Below are 8,450 nucleotides of genomic sequence, written 5' to 3' on the forward strand. Positions count from 1 at the left end.
GTAGAAAAACACTGACTGCTGTTGCTCTAAAACCTGCATGAAGAATTGGTTATGAAACTGCCCAATGGAACTTTCGTTAGGTCAGTCATCGACAATATGATTCGAATCGTCATAACAAACTTCCATATATATTCCACTCACAACTTGACGAATGATATTTCCCTTGAGTACAACAAAATTCCTTCTGTAAAGTGCGTTCAGAGCACGTTGATTATTAGTTTATTGGTGCGGCTTTCATCGTTTACGTCATCTGCCAATATTTGTGACACTTATCATGGGGTTATAGTCTGGGCTCGGTTTCACTTTTAACTCGCAACATATTATAGTTGACATTTCTTAAAGGGTCCAAAGAGATAATTAAAAGTTATTCCGTTTTTGTTATTTTTAGTGTTTTATTGCATCAACCTCACCTTCTTAGGGCCCACGTTCAGTGCACGGATAGGCAGATTCATGTCCACGCGCAGTCTGGATTCAGGGCTACCTCTTCAACAGGCATCGATAACCCATGCCTTGTCTCAGCTTGCATGCTTTCTAAGGTATTTCGCAACACCAGTGTCTGGATGTATGCCTTCACCATGTCCTCCACGCCAAGCACCGCCAGATGTTTTTTGAAGTATTTTGACACTATTCTGTCCCAGGTCATGACGACAGGGACGATCTTCCCAGTTCATTTGCCAGCAAGTCGTATTTGTGGAACTTTTCCACTTCGACCTGCTTGAGAAAATTCTGTGAAGTGATCCCCATCTCGATAAGAGTAATTGTGTTGCTAGATTTATCATGAACAAATATTTCTGGCTTGTTATTCGGGATAGCATTATCAGTCGGAAGGTTTGTATCGACTCGAATTTGATAAATTCATTGGTGGAACAGATTGGACTGAATGGGTTTTTAATTTTTCGACTTTTTAATTCCATATTGGCGACATAGATTTAAATGCAACGATTTGACCACTTCGTTATGGCGTCTAAGTTTTCATAGATATTCAAGTTGAATTTTCACCAGGTCTGATATTTTCAAATCATTCACATTTTCATTGTATTTTCGGGACAAGAATTCTGCGATAGTGGCCATTTAAAGGGTCTAAGAACAATTTTAATTATTCCAAAAATGTAAATATTTTTATGAAGTTTAATCTCAGTTTCATACAATTTCTGGAAATATCAAGTATGAAATATCGGTTGTTTTTGTCGAGATATACTCAAAAACCTTTGCCGTTACTTTAATGAACTTTTCTGCGATGACTTTGTGAACAACTTTTCGTTCCACAGCAGAATAAAAACATAAAACTATCTCTTTTCCTGAGTCCTTGTTTGTTATCTTTGCTTTTGAAACCAACGGTCCTATCAAGAAACGTGTAAATTCATTTTTTCTGAGATCGGGGCACGGATCTTTAAGAAAGCCAAGCTAATTCTGTTAATAATAAACGAGTGATCATCTATTAAGAAAAAAATCTGTCGGAATAGGCATTTCGGAGTACGCTAATATAAATTTGTGCTATTTTATTTCGAGTAAAGATGAATTTACAAATAAAAAATAGTCTTAAGTTTTAATAAATGGCCCTAATAACGGGTCACCAACATATTCAACAAACCACTTACTATTCATAGATGTTTTAAAATTCTTACGAGGAAATTCCTTAAAATACACGAAAGAGGTCGATTTGTCTTTTAAAATGGCTGGGCTTAATAGAAATGTGAAAAGACATGCCCGACTTGGCCACAAAAGGCAAAGGCCATTAAATTTCGCGGCAAAGACGGGAACAAACATCTGAACAGGTTTGAAAAAAGATAGCTGTATTCTGAAAGACGACATTATGAAATTAATAACTGAAGAGATGACTCAGAGGATTAATAATCGTACAAGAACAAGGTTAAAAATCCTTTTAACCGCATAATTTATTTGAAGTCGGGAAATAAAAGAGAATTCATTTACCAAGGTGTCAACTTTGAAATAGACTTGTGTCCATCTCACTTAAAACTAAAAGATTCCCTTTTCAATTTCTTAAATATTTTTAAAATAAATCATATTATTGCCTAAGAAAAGATTCTGCGATCCTAAAACAAAGCAAACACATATGGCCACAATTCTAACAATCATCAGCAGGAAACACAAAATCGATTATCCTTCAATCTTTTGTGAATTTAGTGAGAGGTTTGATTGGAAAGATTAAAGAAAATTGTTAATACTCAACACTTTTTAACTGTCTAAATGACATGGATATGAACATCCGCGAGTCTTCCTTGGGGCTTATGCAAGAAAAGAACTTATCTAAGACTAAAGGAATCCCATTTTTTGTTGAAAATAGCTTTTTTGAAAACAGTAGTTAAATTTCAATCATAGCAACTCCAAATCTATCCATCTGCATCTCTCTCGGCAATACTGGTTAAAAATTAAAGAAACTTAAAAACAATTCTGTTTACAACCTGCTTGCTAATGAACTAGCAATTATTTACAATGCCAAGGTAAACATAATGCCTTTGGTGTTAACTTGGGACAGAGCCCTGGAAAGTATAGAACTTGTATACAGAAATTGGTCGATTGACAAGCTGTCAACAAATGGAGGTCAACAATTTGATAATGCGAAAAAGACAATTTAACAGAGGGCACTGGGGGAACAATATGAAGTCAATAAGTGACCAGGAAGACTCTCAAATCTATGTAGAAGTCGTTTCTAGATTTTGTGACAAAAAAGAGGGTGGAGAGTTAATCAAATAGAAAAAGTGCAAATTAAAAATTTTGTTGAATTTTTACGGATACTTAAAAACTGACTTGGATAATTATATTGTTGAATTATAATTTATTTGCTATAATAATAAAAATAAGTGCAAAAGAGTGATGTAAATTATTTTTCTTCTTTAAATTGAATGTATAAATTTAGAAATTTTATGATTAAATACAAATCAAAATTCTAATTATAAACAAACAAAATCAATTAATCGACAGAAACGTGAATAATTAAAAGACCATCATTGTCTGAATTCTAATATCATTTTCATAAATTATTATTTAAAAATAGATATCAATGTTGTAACACGTTAAAATAATCTGTTAGTTTTGGTAAATCCAAATAAGCATAACATTGTTTACATTTTGAGAACCAATAAATGCACGTATCAAATATTAAGAATAGGAAGATTGTGTAATAGTAAATTATTTAAATAATTATACAATCAAAAGTCAATATTATGTCTGCGGTTCAGATTATTAAATTTTTCAAATAACATTTTTTGTAGATAAAAACAAAATAAATAATGGATGAAAGTATTATAACATAAAAAAACTTGTAATTTACTGTTAAAACTATTAAATTTCATTAATTAGACCAAAAAACATGATTTTTAGGAAGAAAATATTTTTTAAACAAAAAAATATATGAAATAAATCTTCTTAATTAAACTGATTTTATTCTATTAAATTATTTTTTTTTAATTATTAATTTTAGAGCGTATTACCTTATTTTATTAATAAAATATAATAAATCATAGCATAAGCACGCGAGGTTTATGTCTGCTGGTGTGAGCTACGGTTCAAATTCCCACAATAACAATGGAGGTTTGGCACATATAAATAGCTAAATAATAATAATTTTACTTAAGATTAAACATATATAATGAATTATAGTTAGCTCAGCTCCTATAAACACATTTTCAGCTTCCTCAGAGTGCTTTCTTGAAAGTTTTGGAATCCCTTCATCAATTGCCCAGATTTTTCAACATTTCTACAACAATGGCTCGAATTTGCTTATATAACCAATTCAGGAAAACTAAAAGAGGATGATTTCGACGACAGAGCCATTGATGCCCTCAAAAGTCTCTCAATACAAGACGCAATCGAAATTTCCGTCCTTTTCGAGACAACAAACCTCGAACAAATATCCAACAAGAGTGCTCATCTCTGTGGCAGTATTCGCTATGTCCGAGCACGAAGAAAGTCAATGCCTTATCCCAGTGTCTATCAAGAAGTCCACAAACCTAACCAAGACAGAATAAATGTTTGATTTGGACATTCTAGCATTACTTAGGAAATATTAAATCGAACTGGCTATCCCTATGAATGCACTTCTGGGCAAAGAAAATATGGCCCCGCCCCAAATGTTGACAAGGCCCCTGTGGCTGATGGACATGAGGTTGATAGACGGAGTGGACTGTGTGTAGATATACATTGGGTCTGTTCCGTATTCGGTATGTGAGGATGACTTGATACCAATGATGGAGAGATGTGGTACAATTTTCGATCTCAGAATGATGGTTGATCCTGCCACTGGGAGGAATAAGGGATTCTGTTTTGTCACCTTTATTGAGGATGACGCGGTTAATAAAGCTGTGGAAATGGTTAAATTGTTTATTGGCATTGGTTTAGTATAATGGATTGGAAATGGTGCCTGGAATGAAAATTAGAGTTAATCCGTCGATTCCTAATTTGAAATTGACTGTTACTAATCTCGTTCCAGACAAGACTGTTGAGCAATTAACTGAAGAATTCAATAAATATTTCGGTTTCTGTCAATAATGGGGGATTTTTAGAGGGAATTATACAGATTGATGTAACTTCTCCTACCTCATGTCTTATTGTGTTCAACGTACATCGGAATGCTTCGTCTGCTAGAAGAAAGTTATTTTCTGGCAGAGTGCGACCATTTGACGTGACTGTTAACGTTGATTGGTACATTTCTCCACAAGAAGCTAATGATGAAGCTGTTCTTTCATATTTTTGTTATTTGACAGTTCAAGGCATTGTATGTGCGGAATATTGATAAAAATATGAGCGATTCTCAGTACTCGGCCATATTTGGTCGTTATGGGACTATTGTGCGCCTCCACCGGTACACAGAAGCAACATTATTTGTGCACTATTCTACACGTAAAAGCGCTGAGGCTGCGGTGACACATTTAAACAAAAAAGTAATTCTGAGTGTTTTAGTTTCCTAGCTGATTGGGAAATGCGTCGTCGATGTGTCTTTTGCTCGACCAGCCAAGAAAGATAGGCGAGAACAGCAGAGGAATCAAATTCCTCAGAATACTTATGTGGAAAATCCAATGCTTTATTCTAATTTTATGCCATTCTTTTATTCGTCGCCTGCTGGTTATAATGCATATGATTATTCTACTTTCCCATGTAAAGTGTAAGCATAAAGATTTAGATTTGTGTTGTGCTCCTTATGGAGGTGATTTGTGGTTTCCTTATGATCCTTACACATGTGCTGGTGTCCCAACTGTTTCTCAGATCTACCATTGTGATGTTTGCATTGCAGCCTATTGTCATGGTATTGGTCTGCCTTGTGCACAATCCTTTCAAGGAAATGTTGTTTCGTTTGTTTTAATTGTAGGTCAATGGCGATATGATTAATACTGCCGACAATGGAACGTCTAATGGGAATGGAGAGAAAAACGGTGATTATTTTGTGTCATTTTTAGGCGCTAGTGATGTCCATTCGGAGAATAATGGTGTCATTATTTGGGATATTTTTAGGAGCCTGCGACAACACGTGTGACGAAAGCTGATCCATTCATGTGTGCTTAATTAGTTTTCATTAATATTTAGTCTCAAAAACATTTCAAGTTACTTAAGTAATTTGATTTAATCTTTTTTTATTTGTAGGATTTTAATTGGTTAATCACTTAATTTTGTGCTTCATCACTTAGCTTTAAGAATTGTTCGATTTCTTGTTTAATTTGTATCAATATGCGACATAATCAATTACAAGTGTCTCATGTGATTATTGGTCACAAATAATTGATTTTTCGTTATATGCCCGATTTATTCGTTTCTAAGATTAAAATAATTTGTAAATTTTGTCCCCAATGTTTCCTTTTTTAACGTGAAAGATGTGTTTTACCATTTTGGCCATTTTTTGTTTACTAAAATCTTACCTTCAACCTGATTTTGAGATAAATTCCAATATCTAGAAAGGAGGTAAGTAAAACAATCGTTTTATTTTTGTATCTATTTCGGTAGGTTTTAACTGTGATGACTGCACTGGCTTTATGCTTTATACTAAATTTTTTTGTATTATTATTAAAACACTGTCCATAGGAACATAATCAAAGTTATAATCCCACAAATGTAACAATTTTCATTTGATAATTTATCATTTGATATTTTCTTCGGCCACGAATAGCCGAGGAGTTTTCTCAGTTGACCCCTGTGGAAAGAGTCAAGTTGCTCCATGTTTTTCTTTGATGTTCCCCAAGTACCTGCGTTGTACATGAGGACAGGTCGGACAAATGCATCATATAATCGTAGACGCATCTTAGTCGAAATTTGTTTAGCTAACTGTGGGCCTATAAGTCTAAATGTACTTGAAACCCGCTGGCGCTTGTTTAGACATATTTTGCGAATGAAAAAAGAAACACCTTGCAATATGGTCATGGAAGAATTTTTCGACTATACTGAATACTCTAAATATAGAGGACGCCCAAGAGACTGTCTCCCGGGAATACTCACAAAGGAATATGCTATGATCGGAGGCCGATTGATGGATGCAAACGATCTGGACGAAATCAGAAAGAGGGCAAGACGAAGGAAGGGATGGAAGGAACTAACAACAAGAATAGTTAAAAACATGGCACAAGCGGAACCATAAACTTTGTTTACTGGCAACGCGAACGTGCATTAACTAACTAAATGTAACAAGCGAGCAAATCTTCTGAACCATCCTAGTCCACCCTCCTCAAGGGAGGTCCATGTCGTTTTCGTTTTGTAATTTTTTACCAACGAAGCTGAGATTCTTTTCCAAAACTTCCGTGAGGGTAGAGTTCAGTTTTCCATGATATTTACACCATACTACATGAAATATTCGTCAGTACAGGAATAGCGGAAGTGGCAGGGCTCAGCCTTAAGATGTGCTCGAATAGTTTCCCGCGACCTACCACAATTTTTGCAAATAGCGGTTTAGCGTTGTAGTATTTGAGAGTGTCTGATTATTGATTTTAGATGGCCAATGAAATGCGTGTAGAAGGCGCAGCTGCTTGCGGTGAAGGTGGTGACGTATCTCAATTGCACTATGTCTGAAATACAAGCAAAGCAATTCTGTAATAAAAAAGTTAGTTTTTGGAAATATGAGAAGAAATGAATAGTCATAATTAAAACAAAGTTGTCTTTCTGTTCACGATAAGTTTTAATAAAAGGAATGTAAAAAATGCAACTTTTTAAATTTAAATTTATGGTTGTTCAGCGTCTGTTCCTCGTTTTACTCACATGGATAGCTTCTTTTTTGAGATATTACCACAACCATTTTATTTGTTTAATATAGCTCGCCAGAATTAGACGTGTTTTGTAAAATAGTCGTTGGTATCCACTTTACATTTGTATTTGTTCGAAAATTACCATTTTGTTAAAACTATATTTGATTAAAAATCACAATTGTGTAAAAGTAATTTCTTTTGCTCAATGTATCATTTATTTGATTTCGAATTAAATCACCCGGATCACAAAAGCATCTAATGTTGATATAAAAGACATTCTAAAACCCAGATTGTTTTAATTATCCACTTCTCTTTAACTCCATTTATTGCTTTGGTTTCGATTTGTTTATAATTTAATCAGTGGTTAGATAAATATTGTTGGTATCTAAATTGTTTCGATTTTCAAATTTATTGATCATACTGGCATTTTTTAAAAATTAGTCTATTATACTACAAAGTTTTAGTAACCTCCCACATAAATTTATAATCTAGCACTTATCAGATTTAAACTTTACTTTACAGAGAAATTTTACATAGCTAATTTAGTTTTTGCTTCATACAATAAATTTAGTCGTAAAAATAGTTAGCCGTGTCTATTAGTTTGTTATTCATGTAATTCTGTAAAATATACAAAGTTCATTAAATCTTATGATTTGTTGCTGTTGAATGATATGTTGGAGAAGCAGTTATTCGAAATTAGAAATATAATAGATAATAAATTTTTCAAACGAAATTATTGAGGCTAATTTGACCTATTTGACCTATTAATAAAAAATTCTGATTAACATAGCATACCATTAACAAAGTTTTTGAAAGGTAGTAATGGTGTAGTTCTACTTGAACCTTGCGCTTTCGTAACCATGTTGTTGGCAGATCGTTAACTGAAACAGACGACAGCATTTTTCTCCTCTTAATGTCTTCGCTATTTCCTATGAGTATTCCAACTTTTTTTGAGTTTCGCCATATTTTGTCTTTGTTTGCCTTCCGTTTGATTGTTACATACTCAGTTTTTTCCATGTTCATTTGAAGAATTATTTTCCAGTACAGTAGGAGATGAACAAAAACTTGACATCGTCGGCATATATCACTTCAGTAGACTCTGTCTTCATTAGTTTTCTCAAATCTCTTAGTGCCGTTTCAAGATAGACAACGAATAGTACAGGCGATATTGAATCATCTTGGGGCGTTTAATATTTGTTTTTAAGGACCTTGATTTTACGAGCCAGATCTTCTTCACAAAACCGAGAAGCACTTTTATGCCAATTA

At 33.8% G+C, this 8,450-nt stretch overlaps 1 long non-coding RNA gene across 1 annotated transcript; it reads left to right on the top strand.

The window, feature by feature from the left end:
* The first annotated feature begins 3,488 nt into the window (after positions 1-3,488).
* On the top strand, positions 3,489-3,730 carry LOC115227210. The gene is made up of 2 exons (XR_003883086.1): positions 3,489-3,552; positions 3,622-3,730. It is a non-coding gene; the product is annotated as an uncharacterized LOC115227210 (long non-coding RNA).
* Positions 3,731-8,450: the final 4,720 nt, after the last annotated feature.

Source organism: Octopus sinensis, unplaced genomic scaffold, assembly GCF_006345805.1.
Source record: "Octopus sinensis unplaced genomic scaffold, ASM634580v1 Contig02042, whole genome shotgun sequence".
Classification (NCBI taxonomy): domain Eukaryota; kingdom Metazoa; phylum Mollusca; class Cephalopoda; order Octopoda; family Octopodidae; genus Octopus; species Octopus sinensis.